This window comes from Condylura cristata, unplaced genomic scaffold, assembly GCF_000260355.1.
Source record: "Condylura cristata isolate star-nosed mole 26May11 unplaced genomic scaffold, ConCri1.0 scaffold00007, whole genome shotgun sequence".
In the NCBI taxonomy this organism is placed as follows: Eukaryota; Metazoa; Chordata; class Mammalia; order Eulipotyphla; family Talpidae; genus Condylura; species Condylura cristata.
The window spans coordinates 43,540,292-43,560,100 of record NW_004567108.1 but is presented as its reverse complement, the minus strand read 5'-3'; the positions used below and the strand labels follow the sequence as shown (position 1 = coordinate 43,560,100).

The following is a 19,809-nucleotide window of genomic DNA, read 5'->3' as shown; positions in this document are numbered from 1 at the left end:
TTGACACAGTGAAACTGCTTGAAAACACTCCAATATAGGTATATTGAAAATCCTGCCTTAAAATTATGGAGATACTGGTTTGAAGTCTACAAAGGGGGGCTATCAGCAGTACCACAGGCATTAGCAGTTCCCCCTGCACACCTCATTCACTAGTGACTGACCGTTTTAGACCTTTTTTGGCCCCAGAAACAGCAGATGCAGATTAGATCTCCCTGACATATAGCACCATCTACTGGAAAAGGAGAAGTTCTGCACTCTTAAGACTTAAACACAGCGTACGCTGCACACAGTAAACATGGTCAAAGATATGCAAGAAAACTCAAAAACCATGAATGTCCTTAAGTAATAAAATTAGTGAACAGGAGATCAAAACACAAACTTTACATAAAGAAAAAAATGGAAACATAGGACATAAAAACATCAATAGAGGAGATAAAATAATTCTGGAGAAAGCTATTGAAAAAAGTAGATCAAATGAAGGTTAAGTCAATGACTTCAAAGATGATAACACATAAAGAATCCAGGTGGAAGAAGATAGATAAATACCAAGAAAAAAGACAAATACTCCATGAGGAAAGGCAATGTAAGAATAGTATGGGAAGGGGAAGAGGTAAAGGGAAGAGAGAACTTGTTGAAGGAAATAATATAGGAAAAACTTTCCAGACACGAAGCAGCTAAGAAGCTGAAAGAATACCTGGTTACTGAAATGTAATGAGGCATAAACCAAGACATCTAATAGTGAAACTTCAAGTGTTTAAGACAAAGAAAGAATATTGATGCTTATTACAGTTCAGAACTACATAACCTATAAAAGAATTCCAATGAGACTTATACTGCCTCCTCTGAAGAAATACTACAGGTAAGGGGAGAATGGAATGATGGGATCAAAATACTTAAAACAAAAGTCTACCAGCCAGTAATTTTATACTCTAAGATTCTCATTTATATATAAGGGAGAGATAAAGGTCTTCTCAGACAGAGATGCTGAAGCAACTTGTGAATACTAGATGTCTCATAAGAAATGTAATGAGGCATAAAGGAGCATTTGTATCTAAATTAAAGGAAAGAATATCCACAAAGATCTGAAAAGAAAATAGAAACAGAAAAAAGGGCAAAATGGAAGAAATAGACTAATACATCAATTATCAACCTTAAAAGGCACAAAGTGGCTGATTAGTAAGAAAACAGAACCCAACTATTTTGCTGTTTCCAGGAAACACACGAGCTCAGATAAACACAGGCTCAGAAAAGTGTTGGAAAACAATCTTAAAAACAAATGCAACACTGGGCTCTCCCTGGTGGTGCAACAGGTTAAAACACCGTATTATGAAGCTCTACGAAGCCACTGCAGCGCAAGTTTGATCGCTGGCCAGGGAGTGACCCACATGGCGCGGCAGACCTCTCCTGACCCACCCACTGCTCCCCTTAGCAGTGTATTTCAGTCCATCTGTCTGTTCTGCTCCCACTCTGTCTCTGGTGAATCCTCTCACCCACCACAACTCTGGCCTGTAACCCAGTTCTGTATGCATAAATAAAATCTTAAAAACAAAACAAAACAACAACAAAACAAAACAAAACAGCAACACCAATGGAATGCAGGCATAGTCATTTTTAAGTCCTATAAAATAATTTCTAGCTTAAAAAAAAGGTAAGAAAAAAAGGAAGAAATATGTCAAGAAGACATAAGACTCATAAGTAGATACTCACCAAATAAAGGAGTATCAAAAATATATATATAAGGCAATTTATTAGAAGTACTAGTGAGAGCAGTGAGGCAAGAAAAATACATAAAAGGATTTCAAAGGAAAAGAAGAACTCATATGCAGATAACATGTTATATACACAGAAAATCCTAAAGATTCCACTGAAAAACTAATTGAAATAATAGATCAGTTCAGAAAAGTGGAATATTATAAAATCAATATAAAAATTATTTGGCTTCCTATATGCAATATGTGAGCTAGAAGAGGGAGAAATTAAGAAAACAATCCCATTTACAGTAAGATCAAAAATTAATTAAATGCCTAGTAATAAACTTGACAAAGGTGGTGAAAAGACTTATTCAGTGAAAACTGTGAGGCATTCTTAAAAGTAAGCAGAACATGTGGTATATATACACAATGGAATATTACTCAGCTTAACAAACAATAAATCCTTAGCATTTTCAACAACATGGATGGAACTAGAAGGGATTATGTTAAGTGAAATAAGTCAGAAGTAGAAAGAGAAGTACTGAATAGTATTACTTATATGTGGAATATAGAGAAACAAGACAGAGTGTCAATCAAACAAAGTAACTTCAGAAATATGAGTAGAACTGAGGTTTCCAAGGGGCAGGGGAGAAAACAAAATGGCGAAGGAACAAAATGGAGTCTGTGTTTTTGAATGGTGAGTAAGGGATGGTTACATCTAAATGGAGCAGAGTCCTTATCTCTAAATCATAAACCACTTTATACAGCAGTTACCTCAGTTAAAAACATATAAAGGAATTAGAGAAATTACCAGTAAACTTTCCCATTTAATGTTAAAAAAATCACCCTTCATATGGCTAAGTAATATTCAGAATATATAGTCAAGCAATGCATAACAATGTTTCACTGAAGAACAGACTATATAGATGGTAATCCCCATACACAGTCCAGTAGCAGGGTATGCTATCTGGGTTTAAATATATTCCATGACATTCCCACAGTAATTGAGTCTAATACATTTAACATAATACATCTCATTTATAAGACATACATGACTGTTTAGACAGCCACAGTTTACTACTCTACTTAAGTACTGGACATTTGAATTATTTCTACTTTATATTTGGGGATGAAGTTGTAATGAACATTAGACACAAGTATCTGAGTTTCACTTTTCAACTACTTAGAATATATATCTGGGAATAGAATCGTTGGACCATATATTAATGCTATTTTTAACTCCTTGCATACTACTATTCAGTTTTCCACACTAATTGCACTACTTTGCATTACCACTAAGCACTAGTTTAGGAATACTTTGTTTCATGACAATTATAAATGAAACAAGTACAATATCTATCAACATATTTCTGCGTCAGAAACTCCTGAGGACATTGTCAAATGTCCTGAAAAGAAAATAGATGACAGCATTTCCAACTGTGTCAAGTTTCCATATGAGTTTTCTGTCTGAAGATTTTAAATCTACTAAGAGTATCCATCTATCTATCAATTGATCTCTAAAAGTACGTGAAACAATTCATAAACATACACATGCACTCACATACAAATCACTCTCTAGTGTTCTGTTCATAAAAGCACCACATACTAGAAATATTAAGTTATCAGCTTGTAATACATTTAACCTTTTGGCATTTAATATACTGCATAAATACTCCATTTTTTTCTACATGTGCACTCAGTATCCGTAATTCTCATAGTGCCATAAGATTTTTTTAATTCCTGGCTTCAAGCAGAAGTAGGAAGAACAGTAGAAAAAGGTAAAGAAAAGCAGTATTATACTTCATTTCCATAATTTATATTAAAATGAAACAAACTTGTGAATGCAGAACATCCTTTAAGAGTCATAATACATATTAGCATATTAACTATCCCGAGTTCCATAGGGAAAATTTAACTTTATTCTTATTCATTGTTTGTTAAAATTTGTATGGCTATGAAATTCTAGTTTCACAGAAATCTGTTAATATGCCAGGGAATGTACGTTGCTCCTCTAGGGGATGTCAATACCAAAAATATTTTTGGAATATTTCCCCTAAAGTATTATTCAGATGTATTCAAATTGGTTTGTCACATAATCATACTCTTGACTTCTCCTACGCAAATAATCTTGTGTTTCAACATTAGGCATGATGTTCTAGCAATATTTAGAGTTAAAAAGCTATGTAGGCCCTCCAGTAGAGCTAAAAAGACACTTCTCCAAAGAGGAAATGCAGATGGCCAACAGGTATATGAAAAAATGTTCAACATCACTCGTAATAGGGAGATGCAAATTAAAACCACAATGAGATACCACCTCACCACAGTGAGAATGGCACATCTTCAAACAACTAGCAACAACAAATGTTGGCGAGGATGTGGAGAAAAAGGAACTCTCCTGCACTGCTGGTGGGAATGCAAACTAGTACAACCACTATGGAAAACTGTCTGGAGGTTCCTCAAGCTGCTAAACATGGAGCTTCCCTACGACCCAGCAATCCCACTCCTAGGTATCTACCCAAAAGACACAAAACACTGATTGAAAAAGATACTTGTACCCCCATGTTTATTGCTGCTTTATTTACAATTGGAAAAACATGGAAGCGGCCCAAATGCCCAAAAGTAGATGACTGGATTAAAAAGATGTGGTACATATATACAAGAGAATATTACTCAGCAACCAAGAAAGGGAAACACATGTCTTTTGCAGCAACTTGGATGGAGCTGGAAAAGATCATGCTTAGTGAGATAAGCCAGAAAGAGAAAAGAAAAATACCGGATGGTTTCACTCATAGCAGGAGTATAATGGACCAGGCGAGAAAATAACAAAAATAATGAACAACCATATACCAGAGACATTTTGTGGGGGTGGAGTGGGGAATGGGATCAAAAATGGGGGGGGGGGGAAGGGAGGGAAATGCATGGGACTATGGTGGTGGCACACGGGTGATTTGTTGATGGGAAGCCCGCGGGGATTACAATCGAGATGGAAAAAAAAATGTGCAAAATGATGTAAAAATAAACTTTTGTAATAATTAAAAAAAATATATGTAGGCCCTCCGTGGTGGCACAGCGGGTTAAAGCACAGCACTGAGAAGCTAAAGCCACTTCCGCATGAGTTCGATTCCCGCCTGCCCCAGAGGTGACCACATGGTGTGGCAGACCTCTCCAGACCCGCCCACAGCTCCCCTCAGCAGTGTACTTTGTCAGTTGGCCTATTCTGCTCCCTACTCTGTCTCTGGTGAATTCTCTCACCGCCCCTGCACCTCTGGCCTATACCCCAGTTCTGTACACATAAATAAATCTTTTTAAAAAGTTATCAGTAAATCATGTAAATTAATACTTACCAGTTAAGAGCTAGCTACATGAAGTGTGTATAGTTCGCATTTGGTCTTTGCTGGGCCAAGAGAAAGAAAGGGATATGCATGAAAAGGAATAAAAAGGGTGAGGTGTGGATAGAGGTGGAGTCAGAACAGCAGAATTGCTCTAAACACTAGTTTTAAACTTTTGCTGCATATATGAATTTGGGGGGAGCTTTTCCAAAGCCTGATGCCTAAACTAACTACATCAGAAACTCTGGTTCAGGTAAATATATGTTTTAAAGCTCCCAAGTGAGCAGTAATATGCAGCCAAAGCTAAAATGATTAAGGTTTCTAAAGCCTAAAGTGATTAGGATAGTGAAAGGAACATAAAGAAAGCAAACATTCTGTCTTTAGGAGATAATGTCAGGTCCCTATGTTAGATGCCAAGTATATTTTAGAAAGTTTTTCTACCTGTCTGAGTAATTCATGCCAATTTTCTATAAATATTGGCTTCCATGTGATTACTGTTCTCCTGTAGGCCTTAGTAAACTTGATTTATCATAATGCTCCTGCCTAGTTCTCCAATTTAAAGAATGCAGGTTTCACCAGGGGAGCTGTCTCGCTTTCCTACCATAATCAGAATTCCTGATTTTTTCACTTCTTGATATGTTGAGTACTTTGAAAATAAACAAGAAGTTTGAAATTTCAGAATAAAAGACCTCCATAAAAACCAAAGAATTTTTCTGAGATCACTGTATTCTTTAGTCCAAATACTGCCTATATCCTAGTCTGTGAAATGCTGTATTTATAGGTACAGTTGAGCTTAGCTTTCAAACTATGCATCACAATCAGCAAGTAAGCAAGCACCCAGTGATAATGTGATAATGCATTGTATATATGTATGCATGTATATTTGCACATAGTGTCTATGTGTTACCATACTGGTTTCAACACTGACATTTTTTCTTTCAGAATTAAAGTATGAAGCTGTACCAGCCCCAGCTCAAATTTTGGGGAGATAGTCCGGAAAATTTTGTCTTCAACTGGGAGTTATGTATCTTAGGAAAAACACAGTATAAGCTTTTTATATTTTACAATTTTCAGAAGAAATAATCAAATCAATTCAAAACTATAATCCTGAAATGGAGCACATAATATTATGTCCCCTGGAAGCACTGAAGTTGGTTCTAGCGCCATATGTTAAAGGTTAAGTTATAAGCTTAATTACAAGGGAAATAAATTGAATATTCACTAACACATAATTTTTATAGAAAGTCACTCACTGCCATCAACCAATGTTAACATTTAAAAAATCTGACATGTAGTAGAAAATAGTGGATTTCTAGAACCAACTGCCTAGTTTTATTCTCAGGCTCCCCAGGGACTGACTTTGTGACATGAGCAGATATTTAATACCTCATGGTAGAGATAATCACAGATCCTCTGTCCTGGTACTGTTGTAAGGATGAAATAATACATGAAAAACACTTAGTTTTTTCAATGATAAGAAATCAATAAATGATAGCTGTTATAGTATTATCAAAGGACAGTTGCATATTCATCAGCTGTCATATTTACTTTGAAAACCCTGCACAGCTAGTTGCACTTAATAAAATGTGCCACAGAACTTCATCAAGTACAAGTTTTGAAGGAGCCTTAGGGCAATCACAGCTTCCTACCCCACTCACTCATAGTCCCACAGGCAAAAGGCATGGGATTGTGGGGTCTCTCAGATGCAGATGAAGAGCAGTCTGTGGTCAGGGACCATGACTCTCTTTGGGATGATCTATTCAGATCTGTCAATGTCTCTTGCTGTTGGGTAGGGAATGGTGGGTTCATATGAAATTGTGCCAAGTTTATGATTTTGTATAGACTGTTCAGAATTTCTGAAAATTTCCTGGATGTTAGGTAGTTCTTGAGCCATTAGTTCTCAATTCCAGACACAGTGGAGGAGTAATCTGAATGTCAAGTCAATGCTGGGGTCATGCACTGGAGGAAGGGTCAGTCTTTCAGGATATGTTTATATATTCCTCCTGCAACACTCTGTAGGACTAAAGCAATGCCTTCTTGTGCAGTGAAATAGAGGCACTCTGCTGGGACATCTCACAATCTAGCCCATTACCTTTAGCTTATCTGTTTGCTAATAAAATTGCTTTTATTCCACTGTAACTTGCCATACACTAAGTGGAACAGCTTCTACCTTGGTAGGTATTTAGAGTTGAGTAGTGCTTAACGAGGAAAGAGACTGTTCAGACGAGATATATATTGATATATATATATTTGATATTCTATCAAATATCTAGAGATTGATGGGATGGTCTATGAGACTTAGAGTCTTGAGGTTTACTTCTAGTCCCCCATCACAGCTATACAGATTGCATGTTGATCATAAAGCATTTATACTATTCTACTTTATGCTTTTGAAAGTACTTTCTTTTGCCATTTCCCATCACCTTTTCCACCTGGCTAGTTCCAATGTGTATTTCAGGACACATTTCAGTATCAGGATTCTGTTCTGACTTAAAAGATCTGGATTTTGTCTCACTTTATACTTTCTAGTACTTCATGTTTCTATTGCTAGGTTTATTGCTGTAAAATGTACTAACTGGTGTATTTCTCTTTTTAGATGGTATGGTCCTTATAGGTAGAAACTAACAGCTAATCCTCTGTCTGTCCTATAATATGACCACAATAAATGCTTACTGAATTTTACTGTATAAACTAAATTTTAGTTTATACAGTAGATTTCAAATTTGGAAAATCTAAAGCACTCTACTAATATATTTACTATTTTGATTTTGATTATTAAACAAAGAGATAAAAGATGAAATTTCTATTCATTTCAAAAGCAGCTCACTAGATGAAGTTGCCTTCTCTTTGTTTTCTTTCTACATTATATTGCATATTATCAAGCTCTTTCTGAAGTAAGGTTGAATTTTAACACTATTTCTTTTTCCTACTAACTCAATGCTTCAGTCAGTGCTTAGCCTAACCAGATCTATCTTATAAGACTGACTGAGACATTAAGTTCCAATATTCATACAAGAATGAAAAAGTGCTCCACTGGATGTAGTGAACAAAATTCGGACATTCACAGCAGTCATTATTCACAAACCAAAGCTTTTTCATTAGTATTATTTTGTACTGATCTTCCAATTACAAGGATGCCTTTTGAACACTACCAGCTGGGAAGGGATTTGGATTTTTGTTTTTCATATTTAGCTTCTCCTTCTCATTTCCCTATGGGCTTTTTCTCTACTTCATATTTACTTGCCAATTCCCTTTTTTTAAATTCTATAAGCCAGCATTCATAGTCTCATCACTGCATTCCAGAGGGACACATAGGAATTATCATAATCAACTTACTTAAAAAGCTAGATAAAGGATGAGAAACTGCCTTTAAAAAGGAAAAAAAGATTTATTGATGGGTGCTTTAATGCCTTTTTCTATTTGCAAATATTCTGTACATATTACCATCTTCTAAAGATGAATTACTTGAGAGAAGGAAAGGTATTTGTTTTCTTCTTATCTCTTTAAACCAAAGCTTTTTTTCTTTTTTTTAAGATTAGCCAATTGGTCCTGTGTCTTTCACACTGGCTTTTTTAAGAACTCTCATACTATAGTCTATTCAGATTGCAGATGCACACACCACACTTGGGGACAAATTAGATGACTTATTTGTGTAGTGAATCTTTAATGATACTTCTTGGAAAATACTTCAGAAGGAAGGTTTGAAAAGTTACCAGTGAGCACAGTAATGAGATGTTGCCTTCAATTCAATGTTAAACTGGGACAGAGGGAACTAATAAACAGTTGTTTCTATGGACCAGGATTTCAGAAGCAACCCCAAAGGAATACTCACAAGAATTTCTAAACCAATAGAACATTTTTCCAGTATCAATTTTTAAAAATTTCTTCTCACAGTCACCTCCATTTCTTCTAAGACATATTCTGCAATTGTAGCATTTCAATAAATTACTGGAATTCCTATACTTTCCAAGAGAGTTTAGTTTTTAAACTTCGAAAAGTTTTTAAATTAACTCACTCCCTGTTTGTGGAGTACCTTCTTAAACCACTCTTCTAGGCTGTCTCAAAACACTAAAATTTATTTTCAGTAAACTGCCCTTTTTCAGTGAAAGTTTTAGGATTTGCAACTGCATAAGGTCCAAACTCCTGAATTCCTTAGGATTTTTTGTCTTAAACCAATATTGATCAAAATATCAAATAGCTCAGCAATTGTATCAAAGAATACTGAGTACCAGAAAACTGACTCTTCACCTTTAAAAATATCTCTTAATAAAACCGATCATCAGAACTTAAATAACTATACCTAATAAGCATCACTGTTTGTGTTTAGCTAGAATTTATATACTTTTACCTTAGTTGATTATACTAATGGAAATCAAATCTTCAATAAACCTCAAAACTTAGCCAGAAGTGGTACAAATATTAAACATATGATAAAAACCTGTATTATGGTTGTATTCTTAATCCACAGATGTACTGAATTTGTATTCATACAATCTTGGAACTTTTGGTCCCGTAGTTATACAAAGATGACAGTTGTGATTTATTTCTCAAGTTGCAAATCTATACCACTTTGAAAAATGGCACTTGTCATGTGAATTATCTTTTACCAACTTTCATCCATCCTCAAATGGACTGGAGCAGAAAAAGAGTACAGCAAAGAAGGCAGGTAATCTGCCACATGATGGATATTGAAGAATCAAAGATTAATTAAAGCAAGTTTGCAATTACTAGTAATAGTACTAGTAATAAAAATGATAATTAGGTTGGTCATAGTCAAACCTCAGAAAGTCAAACATGTTTTGAGTCAAGTTTCACTTCTTCCTAGTTCACAATGAAGGAGTATAAGCCAGGCCTCTCAGAAAACACCATCACTGGTTTCTGTGAATGATCAATGATGATGGGTGTCTAATTTACTTGATATTATTGGAACATTCTAGAAGTTATTCTATAAATTAAAAGTAAATTCGACTTCAGATAGTATTTCTAAAATGGATGAGCTTGTAACAGCATTCATTTCAGACTCTCCTCCACCTGCTATTGATGGTCTTGAGGAGCAATGACTTATAGGGCATCAGTGCTTCTAGAAATAGGAGGCTTTCATCCACTCCACTCACATCTGATCTTACTGAAGTTGATCAAAACCTCACATTTTTGTCAGATTTTTCTCACAAATATAAAATATTAGAAGTCAAAAAAGGTGTACAAGTTACCCTGGTGAGCCAAATTTAATATGTAACTTTGAGATTTTTAAGGCCCTGCTCACTACAAACGTATGTACTTTACAATGCCTCCACTAACCTATTCATCAATAAAATGTTTGTCCTTAATTCCCACTATGTATCCAAACCTTATGGAGATCAGGGACTCTCATTTCTTGATGATTCTCACTTAAGTGCTATGTACAAAATTCCTCAGCAAAAATCGCTTATTGAACAAAACAATGTGACAATGATTTGGACATCATTGAGTATAAATCCAGATGTTTCATGGTGTCCCTTTTTAATTGATAGTCAAGGCAAGAAAGATTAGTATCAAATCTCACTGTACACCCTATAAAATGTCCAATATCATCACTTTTTCTTTAAAAAGAAAACAAAATTCTGGCATTGGTCTTAAAGACTTATAATCATATACTTAAATTTTGATCTCCTGAAGTTTTGAATTCTCTTTCTTGGCTCTGTATTGTGCTATAGGCCAAAGCTAATTTGGCATTCAAACATTGTGTCAGGTTCATATACTCTCATTTACTTGTTGCTATCTAAAAATGAGAAATTTTTATACAACTACCAAAATCTTAGGATTACTTTTTCAAGGTATAGGAAATATCTCTAGTGGAGGAAAAGAAAACCTGAGGGAGGCATCACAAGGTTGGAACCTGACTCAAGCAGGGAAGTAGGTGGGAGCAGAAGGCACGAACATGGCCATTAACCCAGTCATACAGAATAGAGACTCCTAGATCAGACTGCTGTAGGGAATATGAGAAGCATGGACCTGAGGAGATTGGGCACATTGTGAGATTCCACATTAGTTATCCAAAATCAGCAGCAAACAGGCCACTCACAAAGGACTGAGTCTTCCCTAAGAGAAAAGGGCGGTATCAGGGTGGTCTCTGAACTGGCTCGGGGCAGCAGTCTTCTGCCCCCCTGTGTCTATGCAGGTGCTTCTTCCCACTGGCTAGCTCCCTCTGCAGGGCAGCAGCGTCCTGCCTGCCCGTGAGCTGTACCATGCTGGGACTCCTCTGCACTGACCCCCTCAGTGGAGGCAGCTCTCCTAAGGCCACCTGCCTGCAACCACACAGGCCTTTCTCTGCCTTTCAGGCAGCTCTTCTTTCTGCCTGCTCGCATCTGTGCAAGTGCCCTTCTCTGTCCCTGCTTCTAATAAACCTGCTGTTTAAATATAACTGAGGTTTGTCTCATGGAAAAACTCGCCTGGGGAACTTGCCGTGTGCCACTGAAAGGGAAGCACTGGCGAAACCTTTCCCAAAATGAACTCAAGAACTCTGAACTCCAAAAACAGCCTCATCTCTATTTTCTTTTATTACTCAGAGCAGTGACCTGTTAGAATTGATAAAGTCCTTTTTAGTTAAGTCTTTTCTTTAGGTCAGTCTTTTTTTATTGTACCTGCCACTGGTGTCACCCTTTTTCACTACCTTCCTGACCAGAGGAAGGTGAGCTTAAAAGTCTGCTTCATATCCAATCTAGTGCCAAGATAAATGTGCAACTTAAGTTTCATTCTTTAATCACATACCGACAATACACACCCATTTACTTTTGTAGCATTCGCATCTATTACATCTGTGAATGTACTGCATTTCTTAAAGGAGCTATACAAAGGGACAGAAAACACTGCATTTTATCACTATACCTAAATTGGTATATTAACTAGGTCATAGGTCATGGTTTCCCTAGTCATACAGCTCTGCCAGTTTCCAAATTTCTATTCATTTTCATTGAAAAACATTTTTTATACATTGGTAGTAGCTTACTTCCTTCAATATTTCACTCTTTAATCAAAACAATAATTTTTTAAATTTTATTTATGCATACAAAACTGGGGTACAGACCAGAGGTACAGGGGTGGTGAGAGAATTCACCAGAGACAGAGTGGGGAGCAGAACAGGCCAACTGATGAAGTACATTGGTGCGGGGAGCAGCAGGAGGGCCAGGAGGGGTCTGCTACACCATGTGGGTCACCTCCAGGGTGGGGATCGAACTCTTGCTGAAGTGGCTTTAGCTTCTTAGTGCTGTGCTTCAACCCACTGTGCCACAAGGGAAGGCCCAATACTTTGTATTTTTTAAACAAAGGCCTAAGTTTTCTTCTCAAGTGGAATTATCATGCTAGTTGTGAAGATAACTTTCCCCCCCCCACTCTACTGATGCAAGTTTTCAACAGGATTCCATTTTCAGTTCACCATAATTGAATCCTGCAGGAGTGACATATGCAGAATACTACCAATACTCTATTAAAGGTAAAGCTGAGGAAGATAGAAAGATCATTTCAAATTAGCTAAATTTTAAATGAATTCTAAAGTTTAAAATGTATCTTCATTGCTACTGGACGCTCACCAAACTTTGACTCCGCCAAAGTTGGCAGTGGGACTAAGAATAATAGTTCTTTTTCCCGAGTTTTTCATTACGGAAAAGAAAAGCAATTGTGTGTGAATGTTTCTGGCATTCATCATTTGAAATACCAAAAGACCAGGGAGGAAGGAGGAGTTGTGTTTGCTTAGGTGGTTATAGCTACTAAATACCCAATTGAATTACAACAGAAATTTGTTGTCTCACATTCTAGAATTCAGGATGACCCAGGATTAGTTTTATTTTCCTAAGAGAATTATTGTGTTAGTTGTAAAGAAAACTTTTCCCCTCATTCTCAGCATTATTTAAATGTCAATAACACTTCCTTCCAAATCAGTGTTCTGTAGTCGGTACTGATTTAAGTGAAAGTCCAGCCTGTACTTACATAAATAGATGAGTGTTCAGCTTGAGAAGTCCACATGGTGATGAGGGGAGGAAGTACTGGCTCTTGAAAGACTGAAAACGAGTCCCATAAATTCAGGGGGTTACTTCTCTGCGTTCTTTCTGGTCTAACATAAATAAATAAATACAGAAATTAGTGTGGCTGATTTAAACAGCCTTCCTAGGCATGACACCGACAAGCTAAAGCAAGAACCTCAGTGTTCTTTCAAGCAGAGATCTCACAGCTGCTTTGTCTTTTAAAGTACTGGCATATAGACCTGCCTGGAAAAACAGTGAAGACAGCAAATATTTTTCTACTCATGAAATCCTGAGAAGTTGTAATCCCTGAACTCAGTTTTGCTGGCATAATGGACCAAACTAAGCAGTATGCTTTAATATCAAGTTGCATCAACATGAGTATTATTGTCTTGATTGGCAGCAATTGTTAAGTACAAGATTCAATAGTAATAATCTGTAAATATCAGTGCAAATCACCTGTTATGATTTACCAAGATCAAATATACCTAGTTAATGAAAAACCTGAGAATTATACAACATTCCCTGACCAGTGGAAGTTTCACTTTTTCCTCCATATTCAGCCCACAAATCCCACCCCTCATTTACATCTTAATATTTATAACAAATTCATTTGAGAGTGGAATTCTAGGGTCAATAAGCAACATCTCCCCTTTACCACTCAATTCAGAACTTAAAGACCACTGGGATCTCAAAGGCAGAGATAAATATAACTGTCATCCTGAACGCAGAGTAGAGAAGGGCATATAGTGACTCTGAAATGGTGGGGGTAGAGCAAGCAGGAAAACCAAGTATATACATGTACTGTTCATTTTGCAATTAGAAAAAATTTGGAAATATTTCACAGAGCTAGGGGGTGGGGTGGGGCTGTGAATAAAGTTTTAGAATATATAATGGTATTGTAAAATAATCACACCCTTACTATTAAGTGACTGCTTCTTCTTAGGCACACTTTCTAATGCAACAGTTCCATCCTGTTAGATTATTTTCTTAACAGTTTTTCATTAAGGAGTGGTTGTAAAAAATATAAAAATATAAAAAAGAAAAGGCTAAAAGAAGAAAAGGTTTCCCAGTAAATAATATGAATCAAAAAGTTTCTATGAAGGGGATGATAATTTACTTTTCTCACTATGGTTTCTTCATTTATCCCATTCAGAATTCCTGAGTAAGTCTGGAACACAAGATTCAAAAAATAAAACCATTTTTAAATTACATTGTCAAATTGCTTAATGCTGTTTGGGGATGGATATGTATGTAAAAAAGATGAACTTCATAGTAAGATATGAAATTGTAAAGAGTCCAGCACTATAATAAAGGAGCCATTAAAGATCCTTTCAGAAGAGGTAGGTTAATCTTGGAAGCTAGAACAAGTAAAATACTAGGTTATCCTGAAGCAACATTAAGAGCCTCACTATAGAGCATTTATCAAGTCATCTCATCAGTTTTGATACCACTTGATTCACAGTAGGTATTTCCCTTATTACTTTAACTTCCTCCTACCATTCCTTTACCTGACATAGTTGACCCCTCCCCACACTACAATTATTTTTTATATATTTATATGCATATGTAAATATATTCACATGTTTTAAATATTATATTTAATTACACACAAATATATAAAACGTGTGTGTGTGTATATATTTGTGTGTGTATGTTTTATTAGAGCAAATGTGCTGGGTATTAGAATGTGATTGCTTAATTTTTCTCTTGCCTTAATGATGCACCAAAATTGTCTGTGTTAAAGTGAAAGAGACAAGGCTAATAATTTATTCATCCTGAGCAAATCAAGTAAGCATGAATTTATAGGTGACTCACAGTCAGGATTCTAGTTAATACATCTCGAGGGCTCTAATAAAAAGAGGATGGTTACAGAAATCTGGAGGAGAAATAATTTTTTCAATGTCTTGACCAACATGAAAAAACTACCTACAAGAACAGCATCTGCATTTTACATGCCGCAAATAGGAACTTTCTCCATGGTTTTCTTTCCTCTTACATACTTGTCAGGTACAATTTAGAAGAAATATTACTCACTATTTAGAAAGCATAAACATAGCCTAAATCATACATTTGCATATCAATCAGGGAATACATTAAGCTTTTCTTGCCCAAAGCAAAGCAAGAGTTAAAAAAAAATAGTTGTAACATTAAGTTTGTAAATCATGCTTCCAGCAAAGGAATGGGCTAGCTAATATATTCAAAGTGCCAATTAAGAGGGTGTTTAATTTCAAAAAGCTTAGGTTCAGTATCAGCAATAAGAGTCAATGTTGTGATATTTTTAAAACTAGTCAATAATTCATGCTAGATGTTGGGAAAGGAAATAGTATATCTGATGGGAAAATCATGAACACCTTCATATAAGAGGTAGCATTTGAGCCAGTCATTGATGAATAGAATTTAGAAACTCAGGATGGACAAAAAGGTAATTTCAAGGAGAAAGAATAAAAGAACTTATGTTGGGAAGACTTACTGACTCAGCAGAAGTGAGGGCCCAGTTATAAATGATATCTCCATGGGATATTAAATGACACACATGCACACTGGCACACATATTTTCCATATAAAGAAATAAATTCTGGGGCCCTCCCTGGTGGCGCAGCGGGTTAAAGCACAGCACTGAGAATCTAAAGCCACTTACGCATGAGTTCGATTCCCGCCTGCCCCGGAGGTGTGGCAGACCTCTCCTGACCCTCCCGCTGCTCCCCTTAGCAGTGTACTTTGTCGATCTGCCTGTTCTGTTCCCCACTCTGTCTCTGGTGAAGCCTCTCACCGCCCATGAGTCTCTGGCCTGTTTTGTATGCACAAATAAATAAATCTTAAAAAAGAAACCAAAAAAAAAAAATTCTGTTTTGTTTCTGGAAGAGTTTTTAAGAGAAAGACGGGCTAAGTAATAAGTGAAATGCTTCTGATTTTTTTCCTGCCTGTTGACAATTTGGACACAGTTTTCTTAGAGAAGTCACAACAGATGCTGTCAAAACTCAGGATAATTGGAGACTACTCTGAACATCAATTCACTAACAATTCAATCAGCTAGAGGAAATGGACAAATTCTTAAAATTATACAATCATTCCCGAATAGGGAAGAAATAGAAATCCTGAACAAACCAGTCACAAGCAAGGAAACTGAAACACTAATCAAAACTCTCCAAAACAAACAAAAAACAAACATCCAGGACCAGGTGTTTTCACAATTAAATTCTACCAAACCTTCGAAGAAAAACAAATACCTATCCTGTTCAAACTCTTCTAAAATATGGGGAAAGGAACACATTCAGTGTATTTTATGAAGCCAAAGTTGTAATACTAAAACCAAAGACTACACACACACACACACACACACAAAACACTTACAGGCCAATTCCCTCATTAACACAGTTTCAAAACCCTTAATGAAATTCCAGAATCCAACAATGCATTAAAAGGATCTTATGCCACAACCAAGTGGAATTCTCTCCAGGGATACAAGAGTGTTTCAGCATCTGAGTATCAATCAACATAGTTCAGCACATCAAGAAAATGATAAAACTATATAATCTTACCAATAAATACAGAAGATGCATTTGATAAGATCTTACATTCACTTATGATGAAAACCCTTGAAAACGGGGTAGATGCGATATACTTTAACATAATAAAAGCCATTTACCACAAACAGTGGTGGAAAATGAAAGCTTTTCTACTAAGATCAAATATTTCTCTCATTTCATGGCTCCTCTGTCATGTACTGGGACAAACACTTTTACTCAAACTTACCTGGGGTTTACTTCCCTCATTATCTTCCCTAATGGCAACACAACTCCAGAGTTGTGCCACATTATACCGTGGTGACCAAAGATCTGCAGACAAGTGCTATAAAAAGTTGACTAATGCGCAAAATTTTTTCTCAGTTGAAGATAAGTGCTTTTTAGCAGCTTGATAGATGGAACATCTGTGCTATTCAGAATAGAAAGCTGAGAGCAAGAAGTAAAGAAATGGCAGTACTGCGAGATGACATACTTACTAGATCATGCCAAAACATTACCATATGCAGAATAACAGAAAGTTCTAGTCAATGGTGCCAAAGTGCTAAAGGGTTTCAAATGTATGGATGCAATGTATAAAATGCCTGTGAATCAGTGCAAACTCTGTAACTATGGTGCTAAATTTAAGTATTCGAGAATACACTAAGAATGCAAGAAGTTATCCAACTTATTTTCTCCCTGTCTTCATTGTCTTTGCTATCTACATAGCCACATTTTCTCAATTCCATAGCCTCCTTCACGTACTAACTTACATCGACAAGGTCTCCCTTGATCGTTCCTAAGGGGAGGCTCATCCAACTAGGAATCCCTGGAATTCTACAGACTTTTTAAACAGTCATATACCACCTAAGGACATTTCAGTCAAAGATGGTCTACTGTCTAGTAACAATGTAGCTGTCATAACAGTTTATAGCAACTTCACACATATCAGCCTTTCTGTGTCTTCCAATAGCATCATTATCCTTTGTGCTTAGTTTAATCTTGTGTGGTCTAAACATAGAAAATCTACTGCTAAGAGAACAGGAAACAAATTTAAGTAAAGATCAACTGGAGTGGAAAATCCATGATGGATTTTCTGGCCAGTCAAGCATGTCCCAATCCCACCATTGTTACAAACTTGAAGAGCAAAAACAAAGGGCAAAAACTCTGAAATTACATTTATTGGAGGCAAAGAGGCTGACAGGAACTTGAAAATGGCCTATATCATATATAGAGAAGCTTCTAATCCGTAATTATCAGACACAAAAGCACATTCCTCTTAATACATGACCAAAACAAGAAGTTTGTTTGCAGTGTTGTAAAAGTCTGGACTCTGCTATTATGTTTAATTTACTGCTAGTCTATAATGGTCACACAACAAAATCACCTAATGATATATTTTTAGAAATTATTCCATTGTTAAATGACTGCTTTGTGATAAATGACCAAAATATATGTCCTATTATGATTATTTCATAAACAAGACTGATACCATAAAGAGGTGAAAAAGTGCTTGCCAAGACCTCAGGGAGTTATTAAAATGGATTGCTTATCTAATTGCCAGAATTGAATATAGTAAGATGGTTGAGTACTGTTTGGTTTTCAATGTCTATTTTCATGAATCTCTATGCCAAATGCTGTGGTTTGGAGAACTTCTAGCTTATTCATTCATACAAGACGATTCTTTGAATTGTTAAATTTGATTTCTTGGCAAAACCATGGGTCCCACTGTGACTTTTTTCATCATTATGGTATTCAAAATATTGCTGCTGTTCTGTTTTCTGTCTCCCATTAGTCTTTGTAGATTTAGTATTTGTCATGACTGAAAAATCTATTATACTTATCACGTATGCTCATATACTTGATTTGTAAAGTCAAACAGAAAATAAAGATTAAGTCATAAAAATATCTACTTTTGGTTTAGTGAAAGAACAGAGAGAAATACATTCAGGCATCCATTAGCAACTCAAAAAGTCTAACTGGTTTGGTATGTTTTTAGTTGTGCAAAATATAGGTCTAGCATTTGCTCATTTTAAGTGTATAATTTAGTGTGCTAAATTACATCAACAATGCCATATAATCAACACTGCTATTTCTGAAAGTCTTCATCACACTAGGGATCTGCACCCATTAACCAATAACTCCCATGCCTCTCTCCACCTTGCATCTGACATCTCATTTACTTTGTCTCTACTGATTTGCCTATTTTAGATATTTCTTACAAGTTGGATCATAAATTTCCCTGTTTTGAGTGGTTTATTTCCATTAGCATGTTTTCAGGGTTTATATATACTATAATATGTGTCAACACATCATTTGGGGATTAAATAGTGTTTCATTGTATGTATGCAACATATTTTGCTAATCCATTCATTTTTGATGGAACTTCAGGGTTGTTTCCACCTTTTAGCTATTGTGAATAATACTTGGAACATTGGTGTAGAAGCATATTTTTTGTCCATTTTCAATTCCTTTGTGTGTGATTTGATATACACATTTCTAACTCTAAATATATATGTATGGAGTATAACTGCTAAGTAATATAATTCTGTTTAGTATTCTGAGTATTCACCAAACTTCCCTCTGCTGAGGCTGCGCCATTTTACATTCTCATCTGTCACCTATAAGGCTTCCAATTTCTTCAAATTATTCATTTTAAAAAAATCATTGTTAAGTCATGCTAGCATGTGTTATGATTTTGCTTTGCACTTCCCTAATGACTAATGATATTGAACATATTTTCATGTGTTTACTGATCATTTATATTCTTTTTAGAATTACTGATTCAAGTTCTTTGCCTATGTCTGAATTGCTTTTTTCTCTTTATGTTGCTGAGTTATAAGAATTATATATTATATATTCTGGATACTAAACTCTTATTTTTTATGTATATGTGTGTGTGTGTGTGTGTGTTTTAGAAAGATTTTTTACCCATTCTATTACTCTGTAACAATTGTTAAAGACATTTATCAGCATACCACCACTAAAATAAAACAGCAATATTTTCTACATGCTAGATAATTTTGGGGTTTCTAAAGGAGTTGAGCTCATGAGACTTGTCAAGCAGAGACCCAGAAACTCATCTATGAAGAGCCTAATGCAGCAGTACAGGAGTGACATCAGTTACTGAATTCTATATATGCCAGACTGATTATTCTATTTCTTCATTTTACCCAAGAGAATTATATTGCCTCCTTTTAACATGTAAGAAAACAGTGGCCCCAGAGTTTGAACAGTGGGGTAAGCGATGTCTAGTTTCTCCTCTGGTCCCCATAATGAACAACTCTGTCTC

At 35.9% G+C, this 19,809-nt stretch overlaps 1 long non-coding RNA gene across 2 annotated transcripts in view; it reads right to left on the bottom strand.

Annotated features, from left to right (window-relative positions):
* Positions 1-19,809, bottom strand: part of LOC105853351 — a 329,248-nt gene that overhangs the window by 64,710 nt on the left and 244,729 nt on the right. For both annotated transcript variants that reach the window (XR_001145186.1, XR_001145187.1), the window contains exon 6: positions 12,983-13,106. This is a non-coding gene — a long non-coding RNA (uncharacterized LOC105853351). The remainder of the gene's footprint in view (positions 1-12,982; positions 13,107-19,809) is intronic.